Below are 11,024 nucleotides of genomic sequence, written 5' to 3' on the forward strand. Positions count from 1 at the left end.
CCATATGCCCTTACGGTACAACCGAGAAGAACTCCTTGCCGTGAATCACAGACAAAGATGTTCTGATGTGACAGGCGTCCTTGGCCACTCGAAACTCCAGTGCAACTCTTGCCACTTCATTACTGACAGCCCAAATCGCGTTCGGGGAAACCGAGGCACAACCACCACCTCGCCCCTTACGATACTTCAACTTAACATCAGGTCACTCACCAAACACCATCTAGAGGTCAATTCGCTCATATTGGATGAAAACCCAGACATCCTCTTTCTTTGCGAAACGTGGCTACGAGATGGCGCTTCTACCATTCCCAACCTTACGCTCCCAGACGAGTATCATTTGGCCACCTTAAATCGCGATACACGAGGCGGTGGCATCGCGGTAATTTATAAGAAGCATTTCACCTGCTCATTTATTAAAGAAGCTCTCCCTGATTGTGAATTTAAAATTACCACAAGCCCACAATTCACAATGTCGGGTCTATATATCTACCGCCCACCTGGCCCTGCTTCCAGGTTCATTGACGCCCTCCTCGAGGTGTCTACCGCACTTATAACCAAATCTGCCAACTTTACTATTCTGGGCGACCTCAACCTGCATTTTGATATATCCAATGATCACACTATTACTAATCTTCTTACTGATCTCTCGGCATTGCAGCTTAACTCCCTCATCCAGGCTCCCACCCACCTAGCCGGGCATACTCTGGACCCGGTCTTTACAAACATCCAAGAGGCAGTCACAGAAGTCCCCATATTTATGGGATGGACGGAACATTATCTCATCAAACTAACTGTCCCAGTTCCAGGACGTCAGTACAAAACCGAATCCAACCGCTGCCTTAAAAGACCATGGCACAAACTTTCCACCCCTATTTTCCATGAAACCCTAGGAGTATTTCATCGGGAAGCCAATCAAGACATTGACACGACCTATACCTCCTTCAATAACTGGATCACAGGTGGACTTGACACTCTCATTCCAGCCAAATTGACCAAAGGACGGTCCACACCATCTAACCCTTGGTACAGTGACACCCTTAAAGCCCTGCGCAAGGAATGCAAAAGAGCCGAGCGTCAATGGAGAAAAGACTTTGACTGTCAGGATAAAGTTAACTATTTATCTAAACTTAAAATATATCAAAAAGCCATCCGTACTGCCCGCGCTGCTTTTTATGCTGACAAAATCAGCTCTAACCCAAATCCAGCTAAAATGATTTTCAAACTAGTCAAAGAACTTCAGAGTCCTAGGTCACCCTCTCCCAAAATTGCATCCATTGAACAATGCGAACAGCTTGCCACATATTTTGTAGAGAAAGTCCAGAATATCTACAAAACCTTTTTGCAGCTCCCTTTTCACCCTGGTGAACTCACCAACTTTACCTCCAATATCACCCCTCTCACCCAAATCCCGGCTATCTCTGCTATCGACCTAATCAAACCCTGCAAAAAAGTGAAATCTGGCTCCCCTGGGGATCCTATGAGCCCTTCTCATTTTCTGGACTCACTTGACTTTTTCCTACCCCCCATGATCGAAACACTCAATCTTTCCTTTTCATCCGCCACTGTACCTACAGCCTGGAAACAGGCTTGGGTATCACCCATTATCAAAAAACTCTCCCTGGATCCTTCGAAGCCAGAAAACTTCCGACCTATATCCCTTCTCCCCTGGATGTCTTAAATAGCAGAAGCCCACGTCAACGGCATTCTCTCCAAACATGTGGACCTAAATGGCATCCTGGACCCATCCCAAAATGGTTTCAGACCAGGCCACAGCACGGAATCTGCCCTGCTGGCCACCACCGAATATCTCCGGACGATTTTAGATTCCGGTCAGAGTGCTGCGCTGATCCTTCTTGATCTCAGCGCAGCCTTTGATACGGTATCCCACGACATTCTTCTTAAACGTCTGGAGATGGCCGGTGTGTCTGGCCTTGCTTTAACCTGGTTCCGCTCCTTTCTCAAGGACAGATCCTTTCGGGTGTCAGCCCCCCCTTTCCTCTCAAAACCTTATCCCATAACACAGGGAGTTCCCCAGGGCTCAGCGTTGAGCCCCTCCCTTTTCAACTTATACGTTCAGCCTCTTGCGGAAGTGGCCAAAGAGTGGGGGCTTACTTTAGTATCGTATGCCGATGACACCCAGTTGGTCGTCACCCTCACTGAAAGCCCTTCCATCGCGGCGTCCAGGTTCAGAAATGGCCTGGCAGCAGTGGCACAATGGATGACGGACAATTATTTACAACTGAACGCCGGGAAAACCGAGGTGCTCCTCCTTGGCAGAAACACCAGCCATTGGAACGAGCACTGGTGGCCGTCATCCCTTGGTACCACCCCACTCCCTAAATCCAGTGTCAAAAATCTGGGAGTCTGGATGGACGCCACTCTCAGCCTCCAGACACATACCAAAATGGTGGCAGCCACTTGTATAGGTCTTCTGAGAAATCTTAGGCCCATACTTGGCTTTTTCGATCCGAAGGTTCGCCAGCTGATTGTCCAGGCAACTATCACGCCTGGACTACGCGAACGTCCTCCTCCTAGGTGCAAACAAAGCAGAAACTGCTAGATTTCAACGAGTGCAAAACGCGGCGGCAAGAACGTTGGTCGGTCTTCCCCGCAGATGCTCAGCCAGAGCCACCATCCGCAAACTCCACTGGCCGCCCGTTGAAAACAGAGTAAAATTCAAAGCCCTCATCACGATCTTTAAAATCTTCAAACAGGGTAGCCCCACTCTCCTACAAAACCTCATCTGCCCCTATGTTCCTAGCCGTGAGTTGCGCTCCTCCAACCAGCTCCTTCTGAATGTACCTCGAATAAAGCTCTGTCGCACTGGAGGTCGCTCCTTCAAGGTCCTGGGACCCAAGCTGTGGAACGCTCTACCTCTTCACGTACGTTCCATAGACAGCCTTTCTGCCTTCCGTAAGGCAATCAAGACCTTTCTATTTCCTTCCAACTAGTGCTGCTCCTTTCCCCCCCCCCCTTCCTCTTCCTGGTAGGTTCTGTGACTTCTCTCAGCGCCGGGACGCCCCATTGCTGGGGCAGCTGTTGCGCTTTACCAAACCCAGAATAGAATAGAATAGCAATGGGCGGTGTGTACAAAGGGCAGAGACTTAATCAACGCGAGCTTATGACCCGCACTTACTGGGAATTCCTTGTTTATGGGAACTAATTGCAATCCCGGGGTTCAGCGGGTTACCCGCACCTGTTGGCGAAGAGTAGACACATGCTGATCCATTCAGTTTAGGGCGCGTGCAGCCCCGGACATCTAAGGGCATCACAGACCTGTTATTGCTCGATCTCATGTGGCTGAATGCCACTTGTCCCTCTAAGAAGTTGGACGCCGACCGCTGGGGGTCACGGAACTAGTTAGCATGGAGGAGTCTCGTTTGTTATCGGAATTAACCAGACCAATCGCTGTACCAACTAAGAACGGCCATGCACCACCACCCACAGAATCAAGAAAGAGCTATCAATCTGTCAATCCTTTCCATGTCCGGGCCAGGTGAGGTTTCCCGTGTTGAGTGGAATAAAGCCGCAGGCTCTACTCCTGGTGATGCACTTCCGTCAATTCCTTTAAGTTTCAGCTCTGCAACCATACTCCCCCCGGAACCCAAAGACTTTGGTTTACCGGAAGCTGCTCGGCGGGTCATGGGAATAACGCTGCCAGATCGCTAGTCGGCATCGTTTATGGACGGAACTACGACGGTATCTGATCGTCTTCGAACCTCTGACTTTCGTTCTTGATTAATGAAAACATTCTAGGCAAATGCTTTCGCTTTGGTTCGTCTTGTGCTGGTCCAAGAATTTCACCTCTAGTGGCACAATATGAATGCCCCGGGCGTCCGTCTTATTTATGGCCCCAGTTCTGAAAACCAACAAAATAGAACTGGAGTCCTATTCCATTATTCCTAGCTGAAGTATTCAGGCGACCGGCCTGCTTTGAACACTCTAATTTTTTCAAAGTAAATGCTTCGGACCCCCAGGACACTCAGTCAAGAGCATCAAGGGGGTGCCGAGAGGCAGGGGCTGGAACAGGCGGTAGATCGCCTCGCGGCAGACCGCCAGCTCGATCCCAAGATCCAACTACGAGCTTTTTAACTGCAGCAACTTTAATATACGCTATTGGAGCTGGAATTACCGCGGCTGCTGGCACCGGACTTGCCCTCCAATGGATCCTCAATAAAGGATTTAAAGTGTACTCATTCCAATTACAGGGCCTCGAAAGAGTGCTGTATTGTTATTTTTCGTCACTACCTCCCCGAGTCGGGAGTGGGTAATTTGCGCGCCTGCTGCCTTCCTTGGATGTGGTAGCCATTTCTCAGGCTCCCTCTCCGAATCTATCCCTGATTCCCTGTTACCTGTGGTCACCAGGGTAGGCACATAAAGTACCATCGAAAGTTGATAGGGCAGACATCTGAATGTATGGTCGCCATCACAGGGACGTGCGATCGGCCCGAGGATAACTAGAGTCACCAAAGCGGCTGGGCGAGCCCGGATTGGTCTTGGTCTGATAAATGCACACATCCTGGGAGGTCAGCGCTCGTCGGCATGCATTTGTTCTAGAGTTACCACAGTTATCCAAGTAATATATGAAGCGATCAAAGGAACCATAACTGATTTAATGAGCCATTCACAGTTTCACTGTACCGGCCATGTGTACTTACACGTGCATGGCTTAAACTTTGAGACAAGCATATGCTACTGGCAGGATCAACCAGGTAGCTGCACCTGCTGACGGGGTGGGTTCGGGGGGCCGCATGCCCATCTCCCTAATGCCAACCTTCACACACCCCTCCCTCTGGGTGCCTGCTGGGGGAAGGAGCTCACTCGCCTGGGTGGGAGGGCTCGCTGGAGGGGTGGAGAGATGCGGTCACATGGGCACTGGCAGGCCCAGTCGTCTCCCCCGGAAGCGAGAAGCGGGTCGAGGCACAGGCTGAGCAAGACGCAGGGGTGCCGGAGCCTGGCAGCGGCGGCACCACTCGGAATGGTCGTTTCGAGATGCTGTGGAAATGTGCGGAGAGGGGTGACAGTGTGGCGCACGGGGCCTATGAACCTGCTGGACAGCAGCATCCGAGGGCCTGGCGCCACCCAACCTCTTCCGCTCGGGTCAGACCACTGGGGGACATGAGCTGCCGGGGCCACTCGGCCTTCGCTCTGCTGGGTATGGAGAAGGGTCTCCCACCAGGCGGTAGGCCCTCGAGTCCGAAGGTTAATGCGGGGAGGAAGCTCATTGCTTGAAACAACAGCCGAGGCTGGCCAAGCAGTCCATCCCTAAATGGACCGAGAGTGCCCAATCGATCAGAGTACAGCTGGGGCATCCCCTGGCAGACCGCCCTAGCGCAGGGGGTATGCTGGCTTAGCATCCCCGCCTGCTCCTGGGTCAAGGAGGCTTTGAGAAAAACGACCATCGCGAAGGGGCTGAGAGGCAGGTGAGTACCCGGGCTGCTGGGGGCCCCGGCACGTGGGCCTGGGTGCTGCCTTCCCCCATCTCGGCATCACCGGACCTCACAGAGGTCTGACTGAGCTAACTCGGAGAAAAAAGGACCATCAGGAAGGGGCTGAGAGGCAGGTGCATACCTGGGCCCCTGGGGGCCCCGGGTGCTGCCTTCCCCCGTCTCAGCATCACCGCACCTCGGAGAAAAAAGACCATTGCGAAGGGGCTGAGAGGCAAGTGCGTACCCGGGCCCCTGGGGGTCCCGGCAGACAGGCCCGGGTGCTGCCTTCCCCCGTCTTGGCATCACCGGACCTCACGAAGGTCTGACTGAGCAAGCTTGGAGAAAATAGGACCATCGGGAAGGGGCTGAGAGGCAGGTGCATACCCAGGCCCCTGGGGGCCCTGGTGGGGCAGGCCCGGGTGCTGCCTTCCCCCGTCTCAGCATCACCGCACCTCATGAGGCTGAGAGGCAGGCGTGGACCCAGGCCCCTTGCAGGCCCCGGCGGGTGGGCACGGTTTCTGCCTTCCCCTGTCTCAGAATCCACACGGAGGTATGACTGACCCTCTCCCTACTAATTCGGAGGAGAATGACCCCCCTTTCTTTTAATACGTGCACACAAGGTGACAGAGGGGACCCAAGGCGTGAATGTGCCCAACCTCCTGGAGCCCTTACTGGGATCGGGGAGGCAAATGAACCCTCATAGAGACTTCCAGGGAAGCCCAACCATCTGGTAGCCCCATTGGAACGCATTGCGTGCGACCAGATGGTTGAGGGGAAAGGTGCGACCAGATGGCCGGGCTCGAAAGGGAAGCCATCTGGTCGCTCTGTGCCCCAACTAAAGAGTGAGTGGGCGCTGGGGCATGGGAGGCCGGCGGCCTGGGCCCCAAGCCATGGAGGCTGCGAGGGGGACCCAATTGACCCTCCGACCTGGGGCCCGCAGACACTTTGAGAAGCAGGGGAGGCCTGCATGGGACTGACGGACCCCCGTCCTGGGCCTTTGGCAGAGTGGCAGGCCGGGGGATGTGGCCCAGGGCCGGAGCAACCGACCTTGGGCCCGGTGGGGCCCCGGGAGCCAGTCGGGGCTCCCGGGCTTTGATGCACAGTGGAAGCCTCCACAGGCCAACGGACCCTATCCTGGGCACCCTGCCACACCTCAGGACTGAGGACACAGCCAGGACCAAGGATGGAGCCAAACGTGGGGAGGCTGCCCTCCCCGGGGCCCCTGGGAGCCGCCAAACCCAGCCGAGAAGGGGAAGGCTTCCCAGGCACGACGGAACCCTGTCCCGGGCCTTTGGCGGGCTGGCAGGCTGGAGGACGGGCCCAGGGCTGGAGCACCTGACCCGGGGACCCGGCGGGGCCCCTGGACCCACACAGGGCTACTGAAGGAGTAGGGGAAGCCTCCCAGGGCCCACAGGACCACTTCACTGGCACCCTGCCACATGGCAGGACCAAGAACGGAGCCCGGGCTGGGGAGGCCGCCCTCCCCTGGGCCCCTGGGAGCCCCTGGGAGCCCCTGAACCCAGCTGAGCAGGGGGAGGCCCACGGGTCCCCATCCGGGGCAGCCTGCCATGCGGCAGGCCCGGGGATGGACCCAGGGCTGGGGCGGCTTCCTGGCCCGTCTAGCTGCTGGCTAAGGGCTGCTAGGCCGAGAGGGGTCCCAGAGTACCCTGTCCCTACTAATTCAGAGGAAGGCTACCCCTCTTTCTGGGAACCCGTGTGCACCGAGAGACTAAGTGGACCCTAGGCCCAGACGTGCCCAACCTCCTGGAGCCCTGGCTGGGATCAGGGAGGCGGATGAGCCCTCATCCGGACTTCCAGGGCAGCCCAGCCATCTGGTCGCCCCATTGGAAAACATTGCGTGTGACCAGATGGCCGAGGGGAAAGGTGCGATCAGATGGCCGGGACTGAAAGTACTCCCATCTGTCCACCCGAGCCTTTGCGGTAGGGCTCCCGCCTCCCCTTGCAGGGCTCGGGGCTCCGCCTCCTGGTGGGCTCAGGGACCCCGGCTGGGCCTCAGGCACGGGGAGGACCACCAGGGATCTGGAAGGCGAATGAGCCCCATCAGGACTTTCAGGGCGGCCTGGCCATCTGGTTGCCCCATTGGAAAGCATGGCCAGGACCGAAAGGATGCCCATCTGCCCGCCCCTTCGCAGTAGGACTCCCGTCTGCCCTTGCAGGGCTCGGGGGATGCGCTTCCAATGGGCTCGGAGACCCCGGCTGGGCCTCAGGCACAGGGAGGCCCGCAGGTGCTCTCAGGCCCCGGATAATGGGGGAGGACTGCCCAGCACCGAGAGAGCCCGTCCCGAGCACATTGCCACAGCGCGGGCTGGTCGAAGGGAGCCCCGAAGGATGGGGAGGTGTCGTCCAGGCCCAGCCCATCTGGTCCCCGGCTGAGAACCGCCAGCCCGGAATGGGTGTCCTGGCATACCCTGCCCTTAGTAATCCAGAGGAAGGCTACACCTCTTTCTGGGAACCCGTGCGCACCGAGAGATGCAGGGGACCCTAGGCCCAGACGTGCCCGACTTCCTGAAGCCCTGGCTGGGATCAGGGAGGCGGATGAGCCTGAAAGTACTCCCATCTGTCCACCTGAGCCTTTGCGGTAGGGCTCCCGCCTCCCCTTGCAGGGCTCGGGGCTCCGCCTCCTGGTGGGCTCAGGGACCCCGGCTGGGCCTCAGGCACGGGGAGGACCACCAGAGCTCTCGGGCCCGGAGGAGGACTGCCTGGGACCCATGGAGCCCGTCCCGGGCACTTTGCCACACCGTGGGCCAGAGGAGGGAGCCCCTGGATGGATGGGAGGCATTGTCCAGGCATAGCCCATCTGGTTCCCGGCAAAGAACCGCCAGCCGGGGAGGGGTGTTCCGGCAAACCCTTCCCCTACTAATCCGGAGGAAGGCTACCCCCTTTCTGGGAACCTGTGTGCACAGCGAGACTCAGGGGATCCTGGGCACGACCCTATTGGGACTTCAAGGGCAGCCCGGCCATCTGGTCGCCCCATTGGAAAGCATTGTGTGTGACCAGATGGCCAAGGGGAAAGGTGCAACCAGATGGCCGGGACCGAAAGGACTCCCATCTGCCTGCCCCAAGCCTTCGTGGTAGTGCACCCGCCTGCCCACGCGGGCTCAGTGGCTCCGCATCCTGGGTTCTTGGGGACCCTGGCTGGGCCTCAGGCACAGGGAGGACCACCAGAGCTCTCAGGCCCTGAGGCCCGGGGGAGGACTGCCCGGGACCCATGGATCCTGTCCCTGGCACTTTGCCACGGCGTGGGCCAGAGGAGGGAGCCCCCAGACAGAGGGGAGGTATTGTCCAGGCATAGACCATCTGGTCCCCGGCAAAGAACCGCCAGCCCGGGAGGGGTGTTCCGGCATACCCTGCCCCTACTAATCCGGAGGAAGGCTACCCCCCTTTCTGGGAACCCGTGCGCACAGTGAGACTCAGGGGACCCTAGGCGCAGACGCGCCTGACCTCCTGGAGCCCTGGATGGGATCTGGGAAGCAAATGAGTCCTCATCGGGACTTCCAGGGAAGCCCGGCCATCTGGTCGCCCCAGTGGAAAGCATTGCTCGTGATCAGATGGCCGAGGGGAAAGGTGTGACCAGATGGCCGTGACCGAAAGGACTCCCATCTGCCCACCCCGAGCCTTCGTGGTAGGGCTCCTGGCTGCCCTTGCAGGGCTCGGGGCTCCACGTTCCGGGGGGTTCGGGAACCCCGGCTGGGCCTTAGGCATGGGGAGGACCGCCAGAGCTCTCGGGGCACGACGCCCGGGGGAGGACTACCTGGGACACATGAAGCCCATCCCGGGCACTTTGCCATGCCGTGGGCTGAAGGAGGCAGCCCCCGCACGGAGGGGAGGTGTTGTCCGGGCATTGCCCATCTGGTCCCCGGCAAAGAACTGCCAGCCCGGGAGGGTTGTTCCGGCATACCCTGCCCCTACTAATCTGGAGGAAGGCTACCCCCTTTCTGGGAACCCGTGCGCACGGCGAGACAAAGGGACTGTGGGCGCGGACGTGCCTGACCTCCTGGAGCCCTGGCTGGGATCCGGGAGGCAAATGAGCCCTCATCGGGATTTCCAGGACAGCCTGGCCATCTGGTCGCCCCATTGGAAAGCATTGCGTGCGACCAGATGGCCGAGGGGAAAGGTGCAACCAGATAGCCGGGACCGAAAGGACGCCCATCTTCCCACCCCAAGCCGAGCCATAGCGGTAGGGCTTCGGGGCACTGCACCAGGGACCCTTGTCACGGGCAGATGGACACTTGGCAGGCTGCAGGACAGGGGGTCCCACACCCCAGGCCCTGACGGAAACCCTGGCCCCGCGGCCGGTCCCTGTTTCTCAACCCAGCCAGGCCGGGGAGATCGGGAAGCCTACCCAGGCACGAGGGACCCCTGTCCCAGGCACACAGACCCTCAGGACGTGCACTCGTTTTCCACACATTTTGTCCATAATTCCGCGTAGTGGCATTACGCCAATTCCGCCCAGCCCTACCTTAATCCACATTTGTGACAGCCTTACTCACATTAAAGGTGCTACCCTAGATCTTTTTGTCTGTTGAGTGAAAGCACCCATCATGTCATTTGATGCCATAACAAGCATGACGGATAATAGGGCACAAACCTTAGCTCACACCATAGAACAAGCGTAAGAAATATATTCATTCTAGAAGCGCTGGGACTCACTGATGTATGGAGAAGTCACCACCCAACAACACGGCAGTTCACTTTTTACTCTGGGGTTCATAACAGTCTATCTAGAATAGATTATTTCTTCGCCACCACGGGCAGTTTGAAAAATGTTGAAAAAGTAGAGATTAGACCCAGAGGCATCTCGGACCACTCCCCAATGTTGCTGACATATACATATCGCCACAGAGTGAGGCAGCGCGTCTACCACATTTTCCCAGGTTATTTACAGGTTCCTAAGATCCGAAAAGCTAGCATTGATGAGACACAACACTACTTCCAAGAAAATGCTCACTCGGTCCGCTCTCCGACTACCCTGTGGGAGGCTTATAAGGCAGTTTTCAGGGGACATGCCATTGTGTCCATCACAGGGCATAAACGGGAAAAACAACAGGAACTGAATGATATAGAGCTAGAACTATATAACACTGAGGCCAGACACACCACCAACCCAACACCGGCTACTTCCCAGCACTTGTGTTTAATGCAACAACAGTATAGGGAATATCTTAGGGAAACAACTAAGCTAAGAATGCTGGCCACACAACACAGGGTTTACGACACAGGTGATAAAGCCGGTAAGCTTCTGGCGTGGCTTGATAAAAGGGAGCAGGGGAAAAGTTGGATAGCGCGACTCCGAACGAAGGAAGGGCAGGAGACGGCTGATTCAGGAACGATAGCACGTACCCTGGCGCAGCACTTTCAGCAGGTATATGAGTCATCATCAGCGATGTCCACGGATGAAGCATTATCCTATACAAAAGATATTGATATGCCCAAACTCACACCGAAGGCGGCCTTGGCACTGGAGGCTGATCTCACAGTGGAAGAATTGTTAGTGGCGATTAGCTCGCTTCAATCCGGTAAGGCGGTGGGGCCTAATGGTATACCAATAGAGCTTTATAAGACGGTGGCTGGGAC

At 56.9% G+C, this 11,024-nt stretch overlaps 1 pseudogene; it reads right to left on the reverse strand.

The window, feature by feature from the left end:
- Positions 1 to 3,074: 3,074 nt before the first annotated feature.
- Positions 3,075 to 4,715, reverse strand: LOC146830281 (18S ribosomal RNA; annotated as a pseudogene).
- Positions 4,716 to 11,024: the final 6,309 nt, after the last annotated feature.

Source organism: Triturus cristatus, chromosome 5_1 (assembly GCF_964204655.1).
Source record: "Triturus cristatus chromosome 5_1, aTriCri1.1, whole genome shotgun sequence".
Lineage (NCBI taxonomy): Eukaryota > Metazoa > Chordata > Amphibia > Caudata > Salamandridae > Triturus > Triturus cristatus.